At 37.1% G+C, this 25,206-nt stretch overlaps 1 protein-coding gene across 3 annotated transcripts in view; it reads left to right on the top strand.

Moving 5' to 3' along the window:
* AKAP6 (A-kinase anchoring protein 6) overlaps positions 1-25,206 on the top strand; it is a 301,632-nt gene that overhangs the window by 62,620 nt on the left and 213,806 nt on the right. The window contains exon 2 of one of the 3 annotated variants that reach the window (XM_071557959.1): positions 21,297-21,404. The exons of the other annotated variants lie outside the window; for them this stretch is intronic. The gene's annotated coding sequence lies outside the window, so the exon portion shown is untranslated. The remainder of the gene's footprint in view (positions 1-21,296; positions 21,405-25,206) is intronic. 3 annotated transcript variants of the gene reach the window in all.

The raw sequence follows: 25,206 nt of genomic DNA, 5'->3' as shown, positions 1-25,206 counted from the left end.
CAGAGGAAACAGCTTAAAAGAGGAGTTCAGGCTGCGAGCCTAGTAACTTAGAGGACAAGCTGTCTCTTCAGAAGCTGGAAATCTGGCTTTAAATCCCATCTCCACTATGGGCATTTGAATCTGTCTCACTTCCCAAGAAAGCAACTTTAATCAAGCTTAAAAAACTCAAGCTTTGATTAAAATATCCCTCAGTTCAGTCTCTGAAAGTGATATATTTTGACCACATCCACGGGAGCAGGTACTTATGGAGGACATTGGGCAATCTGTGCATTCTGTTAGGTCTTAGTACGATATGACCAGTGAGTACCATACAGATTTAGGTGCCTGTATCCATGCTCCATAACAGGATTGTAGCTGCTGCAGAGATGTCACTGGTTGCTAAAGATTGCATACTTCCCTGGGGCTGGGTTAGTTTTGATGACGCAAATTTGCAGCTAGGTGTTAGAATTTGAGACCTGAAGAAACATCCGCTTCTGAACTCATGTGTGCAACATACTTTCCTCTGAATCTCATGAACTTCCAAGGGATTTAACAAAGTTTTGGATGATGTCAATGATTGTGTGGCCTTTCTGTAATTTTGCAGTCTCAGGCGATCTACCAGCTACTCAGCAAAATGTTATTACAGCCAGTAGCAGGTATGATAATTTCATTGTATTGGTCCATTGATGTATCCATTTTGTCTATGTAGGTGAAAGATAATTGCTGCTTATTTCTGCCTCGGGATGCAAATTCTTGTAAGGACACAGTATTTATAACGTGCTATCAGTATTTAAATACGATTGTGTTGATAGTCCATCTAGTACTACAGTATGACAGCTTAGAATGTACTAACTTCTCTAACATCCTAATGCCTCTGTATTTTGTTTTTGCTTCTGTACTTTACACCCAATGCATTCATGAATAAACATTTAAATCTGTAGCGGCAGGTTGATCCTGAGCATTTTAATGTAGAGTATAGATGGCATGGTAAAAGTTGAAAGGAAATGGTCAAAACAACAGAAGGTTAAAATAAAACTAGGAAAAAACCCAATCAATACTATATTGCCATTTAGATCTTATTTTGCACAGAAGTTCCTGAAATAATTGCAAAAACAGTGTTTTGCAGGTAACATAAACCCTAGTCTGTTTTTAAAAGGTAAATAAAAATTATCAGCTGTCTTCCCCCCATCCCTTTGCTCGTGAATTGACAAATAAAAATTACCAACTGTCTTCCCCCCACCCCTTTGCTCATGAGTTGACTTTATGTTGCAACATAAATTTTAGTGCTTTGAGTTGACATGGGTGTTTGTGGCCTTAAGGGAAATATTTAGTTAAACACAGTAAAAATGGTTTCATTATACTAAAGAGATATAATATACCATGAACTTTAAAATGTGCAAATGAGGTGATAAAGGGAACATGGATTAATGACCCATAATGTAGTGATGTAATAAAAGTGATAACTGAACAGCTTACACCTGTAGTTATAAAGGGCCTTCAAAGAAAATGACACTAATGCTGTGGAAAGACTTAGAAAATGTGTTATAACTTTTCAAAGTAGTGTGGGTTCATGGGAAACTTCAGGTTTTGATAGCAGAGTCTGCAATGAGCATGCAATCTCTACTACCAGAGCTTGCACAGCTGGAAGCGTGAAGAGTGCTCCTCTGGAGTCAGGGCAGCCGGGTATAGTGTAGCAGTAGCATACATGGTCTGTAACATGTATCTTGGGGTTTCAGCTTTATGCACAATAATGCCAGACTGCAAACCACCCAGAATGTCCTTGTCAGCCTACCTGCTGCCCAGCCCATATTTGTATGGCACATCTCATAGACAAATAATTGATTTCAACTACTTTGGACTGGAGAAGAGTTTTGTGAAATGCAGTGTAATACTTGATTGTTCTCTCTGGAGCTAGGAGAAATTTCCTCCCTTATTGTTTCTGTGTCCTGGAGGAAATGCTGGAGCAGGATTTCTAGCAGGTGAGCAGCCTGTGATCAGCTGTCCAGTGGCTCCATCAGCTTCCCTCACCTTCTCTCTTAAAAGGACCTTGGACATGGGGACACAGAATTTGTCACATAAAAAACTGTCAGCATGGTTGTCACAACCCTAAGGCTCAAGATTGTGAAATATGTGTGTGCAGCCATTTGTGTCGCTGGCAAAAGTTCAATTGCTTGGTAGGATGCGTGTCTGAACACTCAGGTATATGGCAGGAATGCCTGGGGGTGGCTGTGGCTCACTTCCATCTGGAGGGTGAGCATCTTTGCTGTGAACAACTACAGACAATGTAAGATACAAAACTTATGAGCTTGGAATGCAAAATACAATAGGACTATTTATACCTACTGTGAACAGTTAGCCATTGATAGCTCTGTATCTCATGTTATACAAACAAAAGCTGTGGCAGTGGCAGCTGATATAAATTTTTACTGTTTAGTCATGCCAACTTTCTCTTGCTTGGCGTCAACTCAGATCTTGTAGAGATCATGTGTACTTCTCCCCCAAGACAGGGTCTTGTTTTTTTTTTCAAGGCTATGAGTCATGCTTTGCTCTTCTATTTATTACTCTGAAGCTTAAAGGAAAAGGCCCTATGTGCTGTTCATAGAGTGAAGAAATGAGGTTATATATCCCTCATTCTGAAAAGAGTTAGATTGAGTCTATAATGTGTGGGACAGTTGTGGTTTGCCAACAATCACATAGTGTGTCACAGCAGTTCTACAGGAACTTCAGGCAGACTTGCTGTTCTTAGAACCATATTTATATAAACAATTCTGCATCTCTTCAAAGATGGAGCAGTTTTGTGAGTCAGTGAATGTTCAGTTGCTTTCATGTCAAATGAAAAACAGATCCATGAAACCTTGAGTAATACAGGCTATAGCTATATACAAGACTGCTGTCATTACAGAATATATTTGCAATGTCCTTGAAATTATTATGAATGTAAGTACAGAATGTACAGATTCTGCTTGGGTCTGTTATGAATTAAGCAGAATCATTCCATGAAATAGGTGAAAAGAAATGAAAGAAGAGGTCTACTTTCCTTCTCCTGTCAGGCTGTGTTTGCATGAGTTGTACTATGCAGACTAACTATTCCTGACTCTCTGACTACGCACTTTTGGAAGCAGAGCTATACTTTGCCATTGATAATAAGCACCTCTTTTTGAAACTTATTTGCAGTGTCAGAAACTTCTATTGCCAGTAGAACTGAATCAAGCCAGTATGATGCATTGAGTAACGTAAACTAATGAAAGGCACACAGAATAGGCTTGCTGCTTTATCAGTCATGTTGCTTCAGCTCTACCTCAGGAAACACTTATTTAAAGACTGTCCTGAAAATGATGCTTTCATTGTCTGTTTTCTTAAGTTCTGGAAAAATGTAGTGGTTGGAAATTTATTGGACTAGTTTATATAAAGGATTTAAGGAAAATTCCTAATCCAAATTTATTGTTTGTCTTTTTAAAGTGGCCTCACTGAATTTTCTAACTGCAGAAATATAGAAAGATAAAGAAAAAAATAACTACCATAAATACTAAAGAGTGTTTTAACGTAAAGCTTCTTCATTTTCAGTATCTTTTTTTCTTAAAAAAAAATGAAATGTTTTTTCTGCAACAGAAAATTTATCAGAAATGCTAGCAGAATATAGAGCCCATTATGTACAGAACACAATGTGTTTACTACATAATCTCTTCATTTGTTGGGCTGCAAGAGGTTGTAGCAGTGAAATAGTGTTAAATATTCAGAAAAATAATGACAATAAACCAATAATTCTTTAGAGCATGATCAGAAGGAGTCATATCTTTGTTTTCCTGGTAGTTCTGCATTCTTTACTACAGTGTTGGGAATGAGACCGAGGGGTGGATTTAACCATGGACACTATTTCTGATGTTATCGATGACTGTGAAATGTGTGCTTGCTTTTCTGAAAACCCCTGAGAGTGGATTAGGACCCCAGTGTGGGGATGGAGACCCCTGAGAAGGGGATGGGATGATCTCAATGTGTGCCTCAAGGACATTTCATCTTGGGAAAACAAAAGAATGTATCTATGTGTTAGGTTGAGCTGGCAAAACGCCAACTGCCCAACACAGAGAGAAAGAATCCACCCCTGTCACCCTCACCCACCGAGGGGTGGATTTAACCATGGACACTATTTTCCACATTATCCATGATTGTGAGACGTGTTCTGCCATCAAACAAGCCAAGAGAGTGGAGCCCATGTGGCATTAGCGGGTGATGGGACAAGTACAGATATGGGGAGACTTGGCAAGTTGATTGCATCACAGACTCACCAAGGGAAGCGTTATGTGCTTACTATGGTGGAAGTAACTACGGGTTCATTGGAGACATACCCAGTGCCTTATGCCACTGCCCAAAACACCATCCTGGGCCTTGAAAAGCAAGTATTGTGGTGACATGGTACGCTAGAGCAAATTGAGTCAATGGGACTCCTTTTAAGAATAGTCCGATTACCACCTGGGCAAAAGAGCATGGCATTGAATGGGTGTACCATATTCCTTTACCATGCAGCAGCTGCTGGCAAGGATGAGCAGTGTAATGGACTATTGAAAACCACTCTAAAGGCATTGGGTGGGGGGGACTTTCAAGAATTGGGATTAGCACCCAGCAAAAGCTCCATGGTTAGTCAACACTAGGCGTTCTGTCAACTGAGCTGGTCCTGCCCAATCAAGTCCCTTCACACTGTGGATGGGGACAAAGTTCCCGTAATTCACTTAAGAGGTATGCTGGGTTGGCTTTAGTTTTAGCTAAGCTTTAACTAGGTCTCAGTTCAGCAGGACCAGAGGAGACAACGTAGATTAGAAGAGAGAAGCGTCACCTGACTTAAGTAATCAAAGACATATTTCATATCATCTGACATCATCAAGAGGTATAAAAAGAGAGAGAGGTGGAGCTTCTGCCTCTTTGTTCTTCGCCTTAGATCTGTCAGGGCGCACTGCCCTGCCCCTGCTGAGATTAGGCCTTGCTGCCATCCCTGCTGTGTTATCGAGGAAGGTGAACGTTTTCTTGTTAATTTTTCTCCTCTCTTGCTGAGAGTTTTCTCTGGAAGAGTTTTTGGGAGGTTTTGTGGGGTTTGGGTAGTAGTATTGCCTGAATTCTGATTGCAGGTCTGAATTCTGATTGCAGAAGTCATCATTTATGTTCCATGTCTGACATTTTAATTTCCTGAATAGTCTCTAGGTTTTAAAATTGTTAGAATTTTGCATGTTTGGGCCAAATAACTTTCATTTGGCTAAATGTTGTCTTTCTTCATTGATGAGCAACAGGCAGAGATTTTCCTTTTTTTCCTCCTCAGTAACTTGATTATCATGATTAATTGCCCATATTGCTGGAGACTTTTTTCATAATTCAAACTTGTCTGGCTTCAACTTTTGCAAAGGAGTCTTTCTCTGTTCTTTAATAAAAACCATATTCCTCTTTGGAAGTTCATGTGTTCTATATCGAAAATGTCCCTCAGTCCCCCTGTTGATACATTAAAAAGATCAAGCATTTTATGCTTTCCAGTTTTAAGAATCTCTCTTGTTTTTTCAATGATGTTTGCCACATGCATTCCAATTTTTCAACTTTTTTTTTTTTTGGAATGTGTATCTCACACCTCCACACAGTATTCCATTCTCACTATTACTTATATTCAGAGTGCTAGTTTTTTCCTACTGTTCCCAGGATGTCCCACATGTTACTTACTGATTGCATTCCTTGATCATCGGTGTGCGACTGTACATCTGCTTAGATTAAAATGCATTTTATTTATTGTTCTAGTTTTCAAAAAGCATGATTGTAGCCACCAGTGCGGCTCCTCTGGAAAGCAGTGGGGGCTTCTTGTTGTAACAGACTTGGACTGATAATTCTTTAGCTTTTCATCCGTCTGTATGTCTTCAAGCATTATGAACGTGTTTTTATATTTGCCTCCAGATTACTGGTGTAAATGTCAAATAGCATTGGGTCTCACTAATCCCTGTGGAATCTCACTCGAGACAGCCTTGTTTGACTCCCTACCAAATGCTTCCTCCCATGATCCCTCAGCTAGCCAACAACTTCTTAGTTCCTTTTGGTATATGCTTTATTTCTATTGAGGAAACACTCCATGATTTATCAGTGCTTGCCTCTTCTCACTGTAAGCACGACTTTAGGATTAACAGGCCCTTAATCTTGTCACAGGAAACCCTGCCTATCTCTTCAAATATAAGTAATCAGCTGAGAAAGTGGATAGGTTGTCGTGGGAAAACTTGCATTATTTCAGCTTGTTTCTTCTTTCCTCACTGGAGAAATACATCTCCTATCTCCAAACCTGTCTCAGTTGTGCCTTTTAAAGACGAGTAGATTTGTTCAACCAGAGGGAAATTCAGGGCAGTAGAGGGATGGCAAAGACTGTCACTGCATATTACTCTAAAGAGTTACTGTATGTTCTCTGGTAGGCCAGAAGCTGGTTTCTATTCTGACTAAAACTGTTTGGTAACAAGATAAAACAGGGTCATGAGTGTTGCAGAAAAGAATGCCAATTACTATTATGCTATGGTAATCCGAACGAATGCTTTCACAAAAAAGATTTTGACACAAGACATGCATTAAAACTCCTATGAGGAGCAACTGCAAATGCCAAAGTTCATTCTTCCTTTGTCAGGGCTACATTGTCCTGATTGTTAATATCTATTTATACTTAAAGAATGAAACTTAGGTGAAGTTCATATGGCACTGCTCATGCAGATACTCTTACACACTAAAAACATTTTACTTGTTTCTATTTCTTCTATGTGTTGCTGTTACATAGTGAGACATACATTATCTGAGTGAACTTTTCCAGATTTCAGAATACTCAGTAAGAACATTCACTCAAAAAGCATTGCATGCCTTAGAGTTTAGAAATGCTTTTTGATATATGGAATGAGGCTCCATGGCATCATATGAAGTTTCTTACTTATGAAGTAGTAAGTTGAAAATTGGGGCAATTTCCTAGGGTAACTATTCAGCTGCATTAAGCTAATGTTGTTATTTAATTAATGAACAGCTGTCATGTGCAGCTGCTTCTGGTGAGATGTGGAAGGTTTGATGCTAGCATATGTGCCATTCATACTTAGAGGGAGAAGGGAAATATATTTGTCACACAGATTGTGAAGGTCTGGTGGAGCGGGACTGTCTCCAAGGTTAGGTCTACACCATTTCAGAATATTCTCCTTGGCCTATGGCTTGCAGATTACAGTTTTGCCATAGCTCCTCTGTCATAACTACCAGTTCCATGCAAATATCCTAGATATTGAAAGGGTATTGTCCTAGATGATGGTGTTTGAACAATGAGTTGAGTTCTTCTATACCTAATGGGTTGATACTGATAGAGAAAATTGTTGCAATTTATGAATTACTGGGTATGAGGTTGTTTTGTAAGTGAGTTTAAGAAGAACCTGTCGTAAAATAATTTTTAGAATGAGATGTTAATTCGTTTAAAAAGCAGTATCACAAAAGAAGGGATAGAAATTTGCTGAGTCATAGATGTTTAATGAAACTACAGTCTAACCAAATTGTTGATGTCAGTGTTGCCTAAGCTTTACAAAAAAACAACTCTAAACTACATATGTGGATCAAAACTTTAGTCATCTGGTATGCTTTCTAAATATGGTAAATAGTTCGTTGCTATGAAAATTAGCAGATTTCCTATCAAAGAAAAAAACTCTTTGTGAAGTGACTATTAAGCCTCCTTCTGATACTCACTCATGTTATTACCCTTCCTTTTTTTTTCCATGCTCCCATGACTGAACTTTTTTTCAGTTACATACTGTCTTACTCTTACTGATCATTTGGAGTTTGCATGGCCAGGTTTTGGTAGTGGGGGGGGCTACAGGAGTAGTTTCTGTGAGAAGCTGCCAGAAGCTTCCCCCATGTCCAGTAGAGCAAATGCCAGCCAGCTCCAGGATGGACCCACTGCTGGCCAAGGCTGAGCCAATTAGGAATAAGAGTAACACCTTATTGTGCTTATTGCACAGGTGAAAATTGCAGCCAGAGGACAGCAGACTGAGAACATATGAGAGGAAAAACTATGCAGATTTCTAAGTCAGTGTAAAAGGAAGGGAAGGAGGTGCTCCAGGTGCTAGAACTGAGGTTTCCCTACAGCTTGTGGTGCAGACCATCGTGAGACAGGATGTGCCTCTGCAGCCCATGGAGGTCCATGAGGGTGCAGAGACCCGCCTGTATCAAGGAATGTTAAATGAACTAGCATGTGATTATTTTCCTGCATTATAGTATCAAGTATGGTCCTCTCTCAAGGATCATAACACTGTTAAATTATGTGGTCTTCAAAGGAACAAAGAAAGATATAAATGCAAGATCATGGAATGGCTGAAAATGATGGAACAGTAAACATGAGTGAATTACAGTATCAAGCAAAACTAAAAATGATTTTGCAGTTCTGGTACTTTCTTGGACTACAAAAAAAAAAAGGAGAAACATCTAAATTTGCTTGTAACAAAACTGAAAAGGGCCTCTGTGAATTTTACTGCTATGGATTTTTATTAGACCTGGGATAAAGTAATATATAGTATGCTAATTTCATCCATCTCCGTCCACAATCAATTCTACTGTAAGTGAGCAGGATTGCCTTCAGAAATTGGCTAGAATGTCAAGCACAAACACTGAAAGATTTGCACAATAAATCCTACTGATTTCATTTTAATCCATGGGTACTGGATCACTGTGAGCGTACCTGTGGCAACAGAAAATGTGAGATGACATTCTCAAAAACACCCAATAAGGGTTTAATGCTGTTTCCCTGACAATAAAACACTTTGAGTTTAACAGGCAGTAATGAGGTTAGTTCTATCTATACATATAAAATGCTCCCTTTAACCATAAAAATGCTTTTGCCACAGCCAAGATCTTAGTCATATGAACAGGTATCACATATGACTTTAGTTGGACAATTACAGAAGTCAATTATGCACAAGCTTTGGTATTTCTCTAGAATACTTTGATGTAGCCCAGAATTCTCAGTAAGCCAGATGAAGAAAATTATTAAAATATTGAAGGGAAAAAAACATTGTGCTGGTTTAAAGGCGAACCAGCAGGGGAAATGAACTCACCACGAGAGAGATTATAAGTCAGAGCTAAAATTTAATAATAATATTACAATAACAACACTGACGCACAAGGGAAATTGCTTTCAACTCACAAAACCCCAGCAGTATAACCCAAGGGGGCACAAACCCAAGGGGGTTTGTTTGCCCTTGTGCTGAGACCCCTGTGGTTCCCCCAGGTCCAGAGCAAAAGGAAAAGAAAAACCTGTTGGTGCAGGCGAGAGCTGTGGTCTGTGCGAAAGTGGTGATCTCCTCCTGTCAAGGTCCTGCTGCTGCTCTGGATCCGACGAGAAGTTCCTGAGGTCTTCTTACCCACCACTTATGTACCCTCAGGGAGCACTCAGTCCCTCCCCCTGGGCGGGGACTCACACAATGGGTGATTAACTCTGGGAGCCAGGGGGTGTTGAGCTGTTGATGGCCCATTAGCAGCTCCGCCCCCCTCAGGCTGGGTGTGAAGGTGATAATGGCTCCCTGGGCAGCTGCTGCTAATGGCTCATTGACCTTGGGGAATGAATAGAGGGGGTAGAATACACAGCTTTGATCACCCCCACACAGGGTTAGCTGGTCCCTCCTGCTGAACTAGGACAAACATGAAGTCTAGATCTGTTAAAATTATAAGGACTTGAAAATATTAATCTGAACACAGATATGACCAAACCTACTAGAAAACACTTTGTATTTATGTTAGATGTACTGTTTGTACAGGGCTGTGAACAGCTACATTTCATGACTGGATGTAAGCATGAGCCTAAGTGATGGTAAGGGAATGGAAGAGACAAGAATCCTTCCCCCCCCCCCCCCCCAGTTTCATTCTCCAATTCATGGTAAATTTATAGCTGCTTTTTCTGTGGATTTCAGGTGTTACACTTCTTGCAAGACTGTGATAGTATAGATAATTTAAAAATACTATGCATGTGCATTTTTTGTCAAAGTCTATCATTAATGTTGAATTTAAAATTCACAAACACAAATAAATACACATATAAATACAACTCCATAGTCCAAAAAATAGAATTATTATTGCTATTTTATTATAAATTTAGGTAATTTTTTTTAATTTGAAACTTTAGCTATTTCTGTATGGAGATTTTCCTCATAATGGAGATCTATCAGCAGTCTTTGTCTATCGTAATCAGAATTATTGCATAAAAATATTGAAAGTACTTAAGAGAAATTCTTTCTTCCTTTTAAAGCAGTTTCCACAAATTATTTCTGAAGAGCCACCATAAACATACTTTTGAAAAAGCTTCATTAAATTTTCACAAAGAGGCTTTTTATAATATCCATAATACTACATGCCCCAAATTGTTTTTATTAATGAATGGTTATTACTAATATTATACTAACTGGAAGAGACAATAAAACCACCATACCAAATTCCTGATTATGATGCTTAAAATGGAGGAAAATACTGTTGAAATATGGCTTTCAAGATGACTTTTCAGGAAAGCACAAGTCTGGTTAACAAACTAGATGTAATTCATGGCACGTACATAAGAGCATTCATACACCTACTTTAGTTCAAACAGATTGTTAAATGCAATACACTAAAAAAAATTTAAAAAGTCCTATTATAGGCAAGAAGAGTGGAGTTAAGTTCGGAGGAGCTCTGCTGGGTTTTTGTACTCACTCTGTTTTGTTCATAGCTTTATGTTGCTACTTAAGCAAGTGATGAGAAAAGAAAACTAGGTTGGTCTTCATAAATAAGGTGTCCCTAATCTTCCACTTAAAGTGTGCCACTCTGTCTCATTGTTATTAGAGAATGAACTGATGTTGCCTGGAGGGACAAGTTACTGTTTACAACCTTTAATGCATAAAATTCCCAGATATCATTTAGCTACACTTTGTTACCTCTGGTCTGCACTGAAAAGAGTTACTGGCCTGAAGAACTTGCTCATCTAAGAATGGAAACAGAGGCACAGGAAGACATTTTGCTTGTTCAACAAATGCTGAATCATCAGTGGAATGAAGAGTGAAGGTGTCTGACATGGTTTGTTCTTCATCTACACAACAGGGAATGTGAATGACAGCACTAGAGTAGGAAAATATTTTTCATGTCACTGAAGGCCCTACCTTCTTATGATAATTCCATATTATAATATGATTTTATTCCTCCTAAAAAAATTTATCAGTGAATGAAAGAACAACCTTGGGAACGACAATTATCTTATTGCACTGTCCTTTATAAATTACTATTCTAAGCTCAGAGGAGATTTTAAGCTCTCATAGTTTTCATTCCGCAAAGAAATATCTGTAATCCTTGCAAAATCAATTTTACTCAACATAAAAGACAAAGATCAGTTCATCCATGATGCTGTTTTCCTTTAGCTTTGCAAAATAAATGTGCTTAAGACAGCAGCATCTGTTTCTGTTTAAAACATTTAAAGAGTGTAGTTTCCAATGAGAACAGTGTTGCAGAAAATATCCATGTCATCTTAACTGTGTCAGATTTTGGCAACTGCAGAGGAAACCTTCCCAGCAGACTGTTCATCTTTCCCTTCCTCCCTCTCAGCTTCTCACAGATTTCAAGATTTTTCTGGAAAAAAACTGTTATCATTTGTGGCAGGCTCTGCAAATAGCATTTACTGCCACAGCTGCTGCGACCACAGACATTTGCAGCATTTTCCACTGTTTCTCCTGGTAGTTTTCCGACAGCTGGAATATTTATTGCTGTCTGCCATTTTCAGTTGTTAGGCTCTAGAGTAACTGAAGCTCATCACAGTGTTTTCTGAGCTTATGAGCTAGATCACTTATCTTCTTTCTTCTCATTATTATTCTTTTTCTTCCCCCCCCCCCCCCCCCTTGGAGCTCTGGTATCTGACCCAGAATAGGTAAATATCAGAGACTGAGCGGCTGCCCTCAAATTTGTTTCTGCTGCTTGGATGAGCTTCTGCTCCTCCTTACTGTTGAGTAAGTAAATTATTTGTTACTGATTTCTCAAAAAGCAAAATGAATTTTCATGGACAATGGAGAAAGAAAAACAATATAACCAGAATGTAGCTCAAGAAGCCCACAACTGTTGAATAAAAAACATCTGGTAATTTTTCAGAGATAACTTTTTTGTCACAGATTTTTCCTTACTGATTCTTCAAGCAGCTAACCAACGTTTGATGTCTTCGTTGTTTCTGTTTGAAGGAGGCATTGTCATAAAATTGAAATGACTGTCTTTAAGCCATTTTTATCAAAACAGACTTTAAAAGAATCATGGAATCACAGAATAGTCTGAATTGAAAGGGACCTTATAGATAATCTAGTTCCAATCCCACTGTAATGGGCAGGGGCACCTTCCACTAGACCTTGTTGCTCGGAGCCCCTTCCATGATGGCCTTGAACACTTCCATGGATGGGGCATCCACAACTTTCCTGGGTAAGCTGTGCCAGTGCATCACCATACCCACAGTAAAGAATTTCTTCCTAGTATCTGATTTAACCTGTTCTCTTTCAGTTTAAAGCCATTCCTTCTTGTTATATCACTACATGACCTTATACAAAGTCCCTCTCCATCTTGTAGGATCCTCTCATGTACTGGAAAGCCTCAATTAGATCATCCCAAAGCCTTCTCTTCTCCAGGTTGAACCATCCCAATTCTCTTGGCCTGGATGGAGGAGGTGCTCCATCCCTCTAATCTCTCTAATCATCTCGGTGGCCTGGCTCTGGACTCACTTCAACAGGCTGATGTCCTTCCTGTGCTGGGGAATCCACAGCTGGATGCAGTGCTTCAGGTGGGATCTCACGAGAGCAGAGCAGAGGGGCAGAATAGGCACAAATGTTTTCTGTGGGTTGTCTCTTTCCTTGTTAAAGCTGGCATACTAGTGTTGTACAACCTAGGAGAGATGTTTTAATGCAAAAAGGTATGTTCCAATCAGTGTTAATGTTAACTGTAATTTAGTCACTGATTTTGACCATTTCATTGTCATATTATAGTGTCAATAAATACATATATACATACATATTATATATATATTTATATGTATATATATATATAAATATCCTTTATTACTTAAGTGGGATCTTGCCCTAACTTCTTGAACTATAGTTAAAGTGTGGTTTTGAATGATATTAATCTTTATTTGAAATCTTCTATCTACTTCTCAGGACTGTGAATGTCCATAAGGAAAGAAAAAAGAAAGGATATACAAAGAAATCCACTCTCCATAGATTGGTTAAATGATGGGATGACCCAAATATGAAAATCCAATAGTATTTAATAGCATCAGTTTTTATACTGCTTGGTCTCATTTAAGTCTGTTTCTACAGACTTCTACTATCTGAAATGCACTGAAGTGACTCCTTGGCATGAAAGAGCTATAGAAATAGGTACTGATATGATTTATAAGTCTTTTAATAAGTAAAAGCACACTTCTGTACTGTTAATTTTGAAGATGCAGTGGATATTTCAGCAGAAGAAAAGGTAAGGTAAGGCTTTTAGATCTGAGAAAATATTTTATGCAATTTCATATATACTACCGCTGGTCAGAACTAAAGTCAGTAACGTGTGTATATCATGAAGGTAGAATAACACATGTAAATTGGAACTCTTCAGGTGATTAAACAGAGCTGACTATGTCATCAAATATTTTTAACCTATTCTTTCAAAATTTAATTGTTTTAAAGTTGGACATATATTGCAATATTTTACCTGCTAAATTAGGTTCCTAAGAACCTATCCCTGACTGGGGTTTACCATGCTGAGTGCTTGTGCCACCTTCCTATTGGTGGAAGAGATTTTCTTTCAGAGTTTAGAGCATAACTTTTCCTGCAGTCTGTGAGGCAAGAGATACCTTAAGTGTAACTCACCATGACCTCAGTGTAGACCAGTATAAGCCAATGAAGGATGCTAAGGACATGAAAGTGCTTTAGATCTTGTCCTAATCAGGTTAGTCATAAAAGTTGTGCAATTCAGAATTCTGTGATAGTTTTCCTCCTGTCCAATGTTCTGTATGAAGAACAAGCATGCAGAATATTGTTTTCCCTGTATTTTCTGTGGAACTGAACAACTTATTGAATGCTGGACTACTTGTCATGCACAAATAAATAATGTGCTAAATCTGAAGCCTCATGACTGGAGGAAAACCACTTCCTTTTATTTGGTAAGACAAAGTTGTGGTGGTAGTTTTTCCTCCATTAACAAATGGTTGCAGAAATCTTAAACAAAGCAAGAGCTCTAATTCCTGATACTTTTAGGAACTGACATCCACTGTGAAAGAAAGCACCTTAAACAGAACTTCATAAGGTGCTTTGAGCAGAACTTGCTGAAACATTTCAATTTAATTCTACATTTTGTAAACTTCATCTAATACAATTACTGGAATTGAGCTCTGAGCTTTCCCAAGTAATTATCTCAAACGTTCAGGTAACTGTAGGCTGCATAAAATAATTATCATTTTTTCAGTCTCTCTGAACAAAAACTTGAGTTTTGGGGCAAAAAGTCAGTATTCTAATTTATGCTGAAAACCTGCATTACTATAATCATCACTGTTGCATGTTTAGTATACCCTAGCAGGTTGGCAGCAGCAAGTTACTGTATTGCAACTTTAAGAACTATTTAAAAATAAGACTATGATCAATACATGTAACCAAAATGTTAACTAATGACAAAATTAAGGGGCCAATCATGAACAATTCTGGTATGCCTTAAAGGAAGTGATAAACTGTCAGAATATCTTAGAAAGAAGCCCTAAATAATAGTATAAAATTAAATATTTAAAATTACTAGTTTTTTAAAAAATTATGTATTAGGAAAGGAGGAATTAAAGACTTATATTTATTAAATTTTTATACAGTGTTAAGAAAACAGTTTAACATATTTTGAACTTTTTAGTGGCTTTTAAAGTCTTTTATGTTCCTCCAAAATTCTTGGGTTAGTGCTGGAAAGAACAAGTGTCATGGAAGAAATTCTATTTTGTGAACATTTCAAACCGAGAAAGTGGTGACATCTTGCGAGAGGAAGTCTCATGGAATTTCAAACTCAATTTCCAGACTAAAAGCTACATAGAGAATAAAGGGATGAATAATCTTTTCAGTACAGAATGTGCTATTTAAGTTTAGGAAAGCACATAGAGAACCACATGACTTTTTATAAATTCAATAATTACATCTTTATCATTTATCTGCATGTACAGTACACACAGTTTTGAAATGACCATGCATTACTCTTCCACGTTTTAGTATTTTTTCATAATAATATTTTTCTGGAAGAATAAAATATCAGGCACATTCCTACATGCATATAGTTCACAATTGTGTGTTTACACAGCTGCCTGAACAAATTCTGTCTATGTAGCTTGCTTTTGCTTAGTAAAAATTATTATTGGTAAAGAAAGATATAAACTGAAGACATATGATTGACTTGTAGCAATATGTTCAAAAAAGTGATAGAAGTGTCTTTTTTGATCTAGATATTATTCCATTGTAATAAAAATATTTTTAAATTAAAATTTTAAGATCAAACAGAGTAAGAAAATATAAAATAAAACTGAAGAATAACATGGGAAACAATTGGTCTGGATAAGTGAATATTTCTCCATTCTGCCCATTTATACTCTTCTTTTTTCATGTACTGTGCATCTAATTGGCAGCAGGATGAAAAAGTCTCTGAACTGGAAATACCTGTAATTATATATACTGACTTGAAATTTAACCAAAGAAAAAGTCCCATTTATATCATTGTTTCAGTTTTTAGAAACTATTTGGATCCTACTGTTTTTGTAAGTGCTTGATCTAATGTGTAATTAGCATAGCAAATAATGGGCCTCCTGTGGACTGTTTTATGGCATCTCTGCTTATTGGTCCATATTATTAAATTGTTCTGTACAGATCTGAAAAGAATAAGAAAATTACATGTTGGACTCAGGAAAAGTGTATGCCATGGATGTATGGAGAATGAGGAGTTTGCATCTTGTTGAGTCACAAAATGTGCTGGTGCAAACATCTTACTGCCTGCTGGTGGCAGCAAACAGGGTATGATCAGTCATTCTCGGGCTACTCTTATGAAGAAAGTTGCATGGTAAGATCCTCTTTGGGCTGCTATAATTGTTTATGGCCCTGCAAAAGTAAAATATAAACTGCTAGTCACATTTCTAGGTGAATCCTCTGTGCTTGAAAGCACTCAGAGAAGTCTCAGATGTGGTGCTCCACGTACGTTTTTACATCAGGTTAAAAATAATAAACCAAAATTAACAACCATAACTACTAGAAGATTCTCATTGTACACAAGTACAGTCATAAGGGGGCAGACAACAAATACAATGCTTTCTCAGTGGTAGGGGTTCAAGGATCTGAATCAGAAATATCCAAACCTGTTTATTCTCACATACAAGTGGATTCTGCAGCTGGAGATTGATATCTTTATCTTCTTTTCTAGCCTACAGATGAGTATAAAAATCAAGTTGCAGCCTACTGTGTGGGTGGTCAAATTCTGTGATATCTGTTCTTATAGTGCAGGTTGATCAGGACCCATTGTGCAAGGTCAGATTTGAGATGGTCCTTTTGGAGTATTGTAAGGTGATCTCTATACCACCTTACCTGGAAGGTCTCACTTCAGAATTTCACTGTTGGGCTGACTCTTAGGCCCAGTGTCATAGACTAAGAATCAAAATCATTAAGGAAGGCAGAACAATGAAAAAATGTTATCCAGAACAAGTAAAAAATCCTTATTCCCTACAGTGAAACTGCAAGTTTTAAATCTCTATATTTTCCTCTCCTTGCTCAACCACAGTCCAACTTTCTTGCAGACAGAATTGATGCTTCAAGCCGTATCTTCCAGAATTCTTGTCCCATTTCTTAAGTACAGCCATAATATCATCTAGTCCACCTAATATAGCATTAGAATAGAGGATGGGGCCTCCTGTGCTAACAAGATGACATATACAAACAATGAAATTATACCCTACAATTTTATAGATGATGCCGAATGGTACTGACTTTTCCTGTCTCTGCTTGCCTTTAGGAAGTAGAGCTCTTAAAAACATGTTACGACAGGTATAGTTCATCTTAAAAGCAAAATTTGTACTCATTTCAATTTGCAGTTTGGGGGATTTCATCAGCTTGCTTGCTTGCTTCCTTCCTTCCCTTCCTTGCTTTCCTTCCTTCCTTCCTTCCTTCTCTCCTTCCCTCTTCTTTCTTTTCTCTCTTTCTTTCTTTTCTCTCGTTGTTGCTTCTGTTAAGCTAGTTGTATCCTTCCATTGTAAAATGTTGTCCTAGGCGAACAAAGGTGCTTCCTTAATTATTTTTTCCTTCAGGGATTGTGCTTTGAGCAACACATGTCAGAACTATAGTTTCTCTCCTGGAGCATGTATAGTGTGTGACATTTGTACAGAGCTACCCAAAGCATCAGTGTTAATTCTGAACTACTAATATTACAAATACTATGTTAGCATCTTATAGCTAAAGTTTTGAAGTAATAATTTTATACCCTGAAGTTTCAGAACCATCAAAATTTGGATTTGTCTTCTAGCTTAACTTGATTTTTGTGTGTCTGATCAAGTTCATAGCAAAATAAAGCAGTTTTAGCTGAGAATGACTTGAAAGCATAAAAACATTTATGTCTTAATTTTACTCATTCAGCTGATGAGCCCTTGAAATCCTACTTTCTTATTTGTTTATTTACTTTCATGAAATTGATCCTATTTAAACAATAATCAAAGAGAGATCAGAATCAGAGTTACTTATCTCAGGAGATGCAGTTTGCAACAATTACTACTAAATATTATGTACTTGTGTACTCATAAAAGTGTAGGCAATGAAAATTTGAAGGCATTTGGTACTGAAAATTTTCTTGTCCACTATCAATGTTCTTGAAACTGATTTTGAATTTAATAAAAAAAGTTCTACAATACAAATATTTTTAAATTTTGACTAGAGTTCAGATGCAAAATGAAGTTAGAAATGTGTTTGAATCTTGTTTAGAGATGCCTTTGATACTGTTTTCATACAGTTTTCTCCCAAAATTTGTGAGCTACAATGAAATGAGAAAGGAATTTTTTGGATTGTATTTAAAAGATGGGTGATGGTGAAACAAAACCACTCTGAGTACAATAATTAAAAAAAAAAACAACTTACACAAAAACACAAATCAAAAAACCCAACAAACATTCATGTGTATGCTGAAGAATCAGCACATCAAAGTTGCCACTGTGTGTCTTCTATGTGCTGCTGACATTCTGGACTGAAAATTAGGATGACAAAAGCCTAAGGTGGTGTAGAGCAGTTAGCTAATAAAGGATGCTGAAGTACTGATGAATTAATGTGAAGCAGCTAATTTGTCTTTTCCGTTTTAATGCTAATCTCTTCATATTGTATCATCTCCCAGACACTGATTCTCACTTAGGGCAAACCTGCACTGAGTCAGAAAAGACTAGGAAACACAACTACTCATCACAATATGTTTGACTCTGAATACATTCCTCTGTCTGTATGAGTCTGGCACAACACAATTGTTTTCAAGGTCTTTCCATGTTCTAGTGTAGAATTTTATTCTGGTGTAGCAGTTGTCTAATGGGATCATTTCCAGCTAGTCTCCCTGCTTTGTTATAAGTGAGAACATAAAATTATATGAGCTGGGCGTGTATAAACTTTATGCACTGTTTCCGGCAAGATTTCATTTTTTTGTTGTTGTTGTTACTTTAGTTTGGTTTTTTTCCTCAGCTGTTCTTTATTTGAGGATAATTGCAGTTAATACTGGACTAGAAATATTTGGTACATTTTTAGATAAACTTGATGTTAGTGTGAAGATGGAAGGTTGGTACCTCTTGAGTGGTGAACTCTCTCTGAAAGAAAACTCTACTTTGGTTCCAGTATTAATCCACTGACTAATTGCAGGGCTGCAATACTGTACAGTTTCCACAGTTTATGAAATTCCTGGATGTAATAGTTCAGGTGCAAATTGTTGATATTATGAATCTACTGGTTTTATGACCAAAGCTTTTATTCATATAGATTATCATACTTCTAGATTTTAATACTGAAATTAATTTAGATCAGAGACTAGGAGTTTCTGAGGCAGCTGAAGGCACTAAATAAACTGAGGGCTTGAGAGAGATGAGTTCAGCACTGTTTTGCAATGTTCATTTAAGTTTTCTTTGAAAGGAAGATGTTTATAAGGTTTTTTGCTGAGTTTCTGAAAGGAATGCCTGAAGGGAGTACCGCTTGGATCTTTCAGGACCCCCTCTGGAGAACTGCCTGCAAAAATCATGGCAAGTAGGATGACTGTAGCACCCTTTTCAGTATATAAGGTGGTTGGGCAAATAACTGAGATCCTGCAAGGAATTGTGGTCTACCACTTTAAAGAACATATAGGAAATATATTGGCTGCTTTCATTGATACGAGGTTGGGATTCTTTTGAAGAATGAAGAAGTCCAGGTTGTGAAAACAGCAATATTTAAAATTTCTGGATGGTCTTAAAGTTCATTTTTTTCCCCAAGACTGAGTTTTGTGTGCTCAGTTTCCATTTGAACAGAAGTGCTTAGATATTTGTTTGTCCTTCAAATTGACTTTTTTTGGATCCTTATCCAGCTCCACTGTATTCCCTTTGTAATGAGTGGGCCACTATGCTGGATCTATGCCATGGATTTATATAATGATGTAATGAGGTTTCTTTTCCACATTATTTCCTATTCCTTTGCTAAATGTTTATAAAATTTAATTTTCTTTTTGTCTGCTATTGAGAATCAAGTCAATAGTTTTTATGGGACTTGGACAGTTTTCCTTCCAAGACAATTCTCTTGAGGAGTAGCATTCATGTTGGAAACTATCCTATGCATGCAAGTAGGACTGGTTTTTTAATTTTTTCATACACATAACTTACTATTTGTCTGTATTAAATTTAATCTGATATTTTATTACTCAGTTTTATTTTGTCTTCTAAGGTCTTGCATTTACTCACAGTTTAAATTTGTCCCAAGTATTTCAATAACTTCTGCAGATATTTTCCACTGATTTTTCACCCATTTTCAGATCATCAATTTACTGAGAAACACAGTGCTTCGCAAAGTTTTCTGTGAAACTCTGCTTGCGATCTCCATTGTTTACTGTTTCCAGTTTTTTACTCAATTATTTGTCCATTCAAGGACCTTCCTTCTTGTACCATGGATATTTAGATTCCTTTAGCTTTTCACATTGGGTCTTGGTTTTCCTTCACCTTGTATTATGAAAGAGGAATAGCAGATAGCAAAGAACATGTCAGAGCATTGCAGTGTCTTAAATTCTGATTTACAGACATAATCAGGAAGTCAAATATCCATGGTGGAATTTCCACAGTTAATCACTGATAGTCAGTCTGGCTTTGCTGCCATTAGTGCCTTGGGGGTAGACTTTTTTAATGGACTTTAAATCAGTCATATTAAAAATTTTAATCATGATTCACATTAGTGATCAGGCTTAATACAGGCATTACTATGCAAGGCTCTTTGGTCCATATCCTGCAGGAGTTGAAGCATGATTATATTCCCTACCAGATATAACTACTGAGAGTCTCACATATGAAACAGGAGGCCCAGCAGTCCTAAATGAAAATTTCTCTAGTTTGTTCAGAATTTTTGATGTAATAACAGGATAATTGCAAAGGAGGTATTTTTGAAATGTGCTCACAGGGAATGATACCAAGAGAAAAACCTAAATTGTCTCTATTAGAATTTAGATTTTTGGAATTGTTTTGTTTCTTAAATCACGTAGGAAATCAGCAACAGGTTTAGTGTAGTGTGGATAGTGTCACTGTGTTATTATATTTAAGTTGTTCTATATGTAGTTATTGGCATAGATTTCTGTTTTGTGGTGTACTGACACAGTTTATCTTTGCAATTGATACAGTAAATTACATTTTCAAGGAAAGATGTAATGAGCTTAATAACTTAGCAGAGAATTCCTGAGACTACTGAAATGGAAAAGACATTGTGATATAACTTGGCTGTGTGAGACATTAATTTTCACTATATCTATTCAAGAAAATTCAACATCAATGAACTCATTAAATCTGATGTTAACATTTACATCATTAGATTTCAAAGTCAGCAAGCAAATGTAAGTACTTAGTGATGGAGTTCCTCTGGGGTTTATTGTGGCATTTTTGAGAGTGAAATGAATTGTTTACTTGACAGACAGGTGGCTTTATAGTGCTTATGACTGATTTTAACAGTATGTGACAGTAAGGGAAATTAGAGCTTATTAACATTCAACTCAGTGTCTGCACCAATGATCAGTGATTGGTCTATTCTGTGGCTTAAAATGCTTGATGATTCCTTGTTTGACAGGCACTAACTGCTATTGGAGGAAAATGTGGATGATCTGATCACTGACAGAGTAAATGAGGCCTGCGCTTTATAATCAAGGAAAATGCAAACAACTGGGGAGCAGAATGAGTGAGTGAAGTCTTTCAAGGCTTGTGGTGATTGATAAACTGCACTGTGGTTGACACATACATTCTGTGTTTTGCATAAAAGTGTTACATCTGATTGAGCAGAAAAGCAGGGGAAAGTGAGATTGTCTGTGTGATTAATGGAAGGTCATCAGCCATCTGTTAGGCAGAGTGCACTTGCCAGAGATGTAGATAGAAAGCATATGTGTGCATGTGCTTACACAAGGTCTCCCACCTTTCATATAAGTTTCCACAACAATATAGGACTGTATGTAAAGATTTAACACAAGGCAAAAAAATATGCTCCATTCATCTATTTTTTTCCTCACACCAGAAGTAGTACAAGCTGGTAGCCATGTTGTACTTTCAGCAGACTGAAACAGTGGCTTTTGAAGTGACAGAAACAAATAATTTGAGGTGTATTTAAAAAAAAAATGATGGTATCATAACTCTCACTCTGATTGTGATGATGAAAATAAGGTTATGACCTGAAAATATTGAGAGGTGAACTTTTTATTGATCAGGCCATTTGACCCTGTATTTTCATCAGTTCATCTGCAAGTTTAAAATCTAGTTTGTACAGCTATTCTGGGTACGGAAAAGATCTGGTTTAGAAGAAAGGGGGTGTCTGATGTATGATGACTTGTCCACCTAAAACTGCCATTGATGTCAGCAGGACTTTGTGATGTAGAAAAAAAGGCTGAGGACAGCTTTCAGGTTTTTATAAAGAACTTTAGCAGTGATAGAGGTCCTGCATAGAAGGAAATGAATGAATCACTTCTTTACCTCTTCAAAATTTGTTTTTGCAAAGTATAAAAAGCACCTTTAAAAAATTTATTCAGTTTTAATATGTGCTCTAATACTTAGTGGTTTACAATTCACTATTTGTACATCTCACAAAATCTGGAAAAACAAAATACTCCAGAAATATGACAAAATCTAAGGTATTCAAATCAGTCACTTAAAATACTAGTGTAGGACCTCAAAGTATTGTTTAACTTGATCATCCATTCCTATATTTTTTAACAAATGTTTCAATCTGCTAGATGATATTTTTCAAATTTGAAATTAAAATTAGTTTTGCTAAAATTCTTCATACATCACTTATGGTGCATTATGCAAATACTGGAAGTGATGAGAATATTCATGCTCTATATTGCTGTTTCCACCTTCCATGTTTCAGTATGAAATTACTGTCCTAAATATTGAGGAGAAAGGATGTAGCTAGAGGACAATGGATGCAAGTGCCCATATGAGAACAGGGTGGAGAACAGACAATCGGGTCATCTTCAGTAGCAAGTGGCTGAACAAAACTACAAATGCAAACCTCCGCAAGGCTTGCATGTGGTCAGTAATCTGAACAGCAGAACCTACTTCTAATCAAAAGTATTTTGGCAAGTTCTGTAACTCCAAACTTTGGGCCTTGGTGTTTGCTATTTAGTACTTCAACATCAGAATTTTGTAAACCCCCCCTGCACCGGGGATTTTCCTTTTTGCCTTCCATATCCAGCCCATCAGGGTGACTGCAGGTCACACTCCCAGCGCTTTGTCGGCGCAGGCGTGACAGGGAATGGTGTCGCTTTGCTCCAGCCGCGGAGGAGCCGCGGGACGGACAGGGAGGTGGAGCTTTCGCTTTCCCCGGTGACTTTGGGAGCTGTTCTGTGACCGCGCTGCGGGAGGGAGGGTTCTACTGGAGTGCGCAGGAGAACCTTTCAGTCCTTCTTTTTCGCAGCATAGTTGGATTCTGATGCCTTTTTATTCTGCCAAGAAGCTGTTTAAAGAATCTGTGTCCTGGTGTTTGGATTCAGTCATATCTAGCTGCAACTTTCTCCTTTCAAGCATTTGTGAGCTTTTTAAAGCTTTCCCAGACCTTGCTAATTACTATCCACAGTGTGTTTTATTACCCTTATAGGATTTTTTATTTTCAGTTTTGAAGAATGTGAAAACAATGATCTATTTTAAAAATTCTTCACATATTCTTAACTGAAGTGTTGCAACTTCTTGTGATCTGGCAGAAAGGAAAGGATTTTGAAGGACTTGACTTTAAAAGCAACAACTAGGATTAAAGAGGCATTAGCTGTAATGCTGGAGAGCCACTGTTAAAAGTGTCAAGCACATCGTAACAAAAAGCAGGTCAGCAGGTTCCTAATGGCTGCTAATTGCAAACTCAGTGTATCAAAGCTGGAACTGCACTCTGCATGCAGCATGAGTAGCTTTTGTTTGCTTATGTAAGAGCATGTTTTAATTTCTGTTTGCTAATTGCTTTAATGTCCTTAGTGGAGCTGAATCACATTGAAAAACTCTTCTACGAGTGCCAGGGATTTTTTGTGAAAAAACTATGAAGCAATTGGTGTCCTGCCTGTGTTTCTGTATCATTTGGTGAATCAGGACCAACTGTTTTGCTGATAGGCATGTTTGACAATAAACATGCAGAGCTAAGGACCACATGTGCTTCACCAGAATTTCATTTTCAGGAAGAAATAATGTAAAGAATAAGCTTAAAATACTAAGAGAGTTTTGGCTTTTAGAACAGTTGTTTTCTTTGCTTTAAAACTGGGCCCATGATCAGCAGTGTCTAAGACAAAACGTTTTTAAACTGAGTGATCATCTAAGAGAGTATTTACAGCAACAGAGTTTAAGGTGAAAAACGGGCAATGAAGAGATGAACTGAAAAATACTCCAGTCTTGCCAAAGAACTTTTTATTTAACACTATTTAATTCTGAATTTTTCAAAATTTGATCTAAAAAAAATTAGAAATTGTGCAGCAGGGACTGAGAATGTTTGGAATCTTCTTTCACTCCCTTTTCTGGATTGCACTGATAGAAAATTTGTTCTGAAGTGCCAAAGTAATATTTATTATCAGTTTAATAGCAGTTCTAAATATGTTTTGTGAGGGTGATAGATGTGCAAAAGATAATTTCCTAAGTCGTGGCAGGGTAGGAAATAAAATGAAGTTAAAGATAAATTTTCTGTCTTTCCTGGCTATGATAAGTAGAATTGTGTTTGGGTTCTTCTTTGGTACTGTTGCTGCCTGCAGGAGTAGTCTCTGGATGCTGTGACTCTACTTGAAATATTTAGGAGTATAATTCAGTAGGCACAGTGAGTTGATTTAATAGTGAAAGACACTAGTCTTTCTGCAACCTTATGGCATTTTTTTAAAGTGAATTTTGTGTTTCTTTGTTTGTGGTTTTTTGTTGGTTTTGGTTTCTGTTTGGTTTTATTTTTTCTCTTCTCCTGCATAGGGTTTATGGCAGCCTATTGTATTACATTTAGCTGGACGTAGAGAGAAAGAGGTACAAAGTAAAATGTTTTACTTATTTACTTTTTCCAGTGTACTTCGTAAGCTTATATTGATGACACAGCTTTTGGACTTTTATAAAGCCACTTTGTAAAATGATGTTTTAATTTTACGTACGTATTTTGACATTGGGAATTCTTATCTCTGTGTTTTGTGAGAGTCGTTGCTTATCACAACAGTTCTTAAGCTAACAAAAATATAAGAATTTAAACTTCAGTGAAAATCAGTAAATTAACCAAGTGTCCTCAATAGTTGCTTCAAGTTTGCCTTCAAATTTTTAGCTGTATGTGATCGATAGTCAAGTGGATACTTTGGAAATTTTAATAAACCTTGAGATATTCTGTGTTTAGTCATAAATTTCAGGCCAAGGAATATGTTCTAATATGCACTAGTTTACAAATACCAGTCCTGTATTAATGTGTAGAGTTCAGTAAAGTTATGCTGACTTTGTCAATGCTCATTTATTGATAATTGCGGTCAAGGAAAACCAGAACCTTTCTTTCATTA

This window comes from Pithys albifrons, chromosome 6, assembly GCF_047495875.1.
Source record: "Pithys albifrons albifrons isolate INPA30051 chromosome 6, PitAlb_v1, whole genome shotgun sequence".
Taxonomy (NCBI): Eukaryota; Metazoa; Chordata; class Aves; order Passeriformes; family Thamnophilidae; genus Pithys; species Pithys albifrons.
This window is presented reverse-complemented; position numbering and strand designations above follow the sequence as displayed.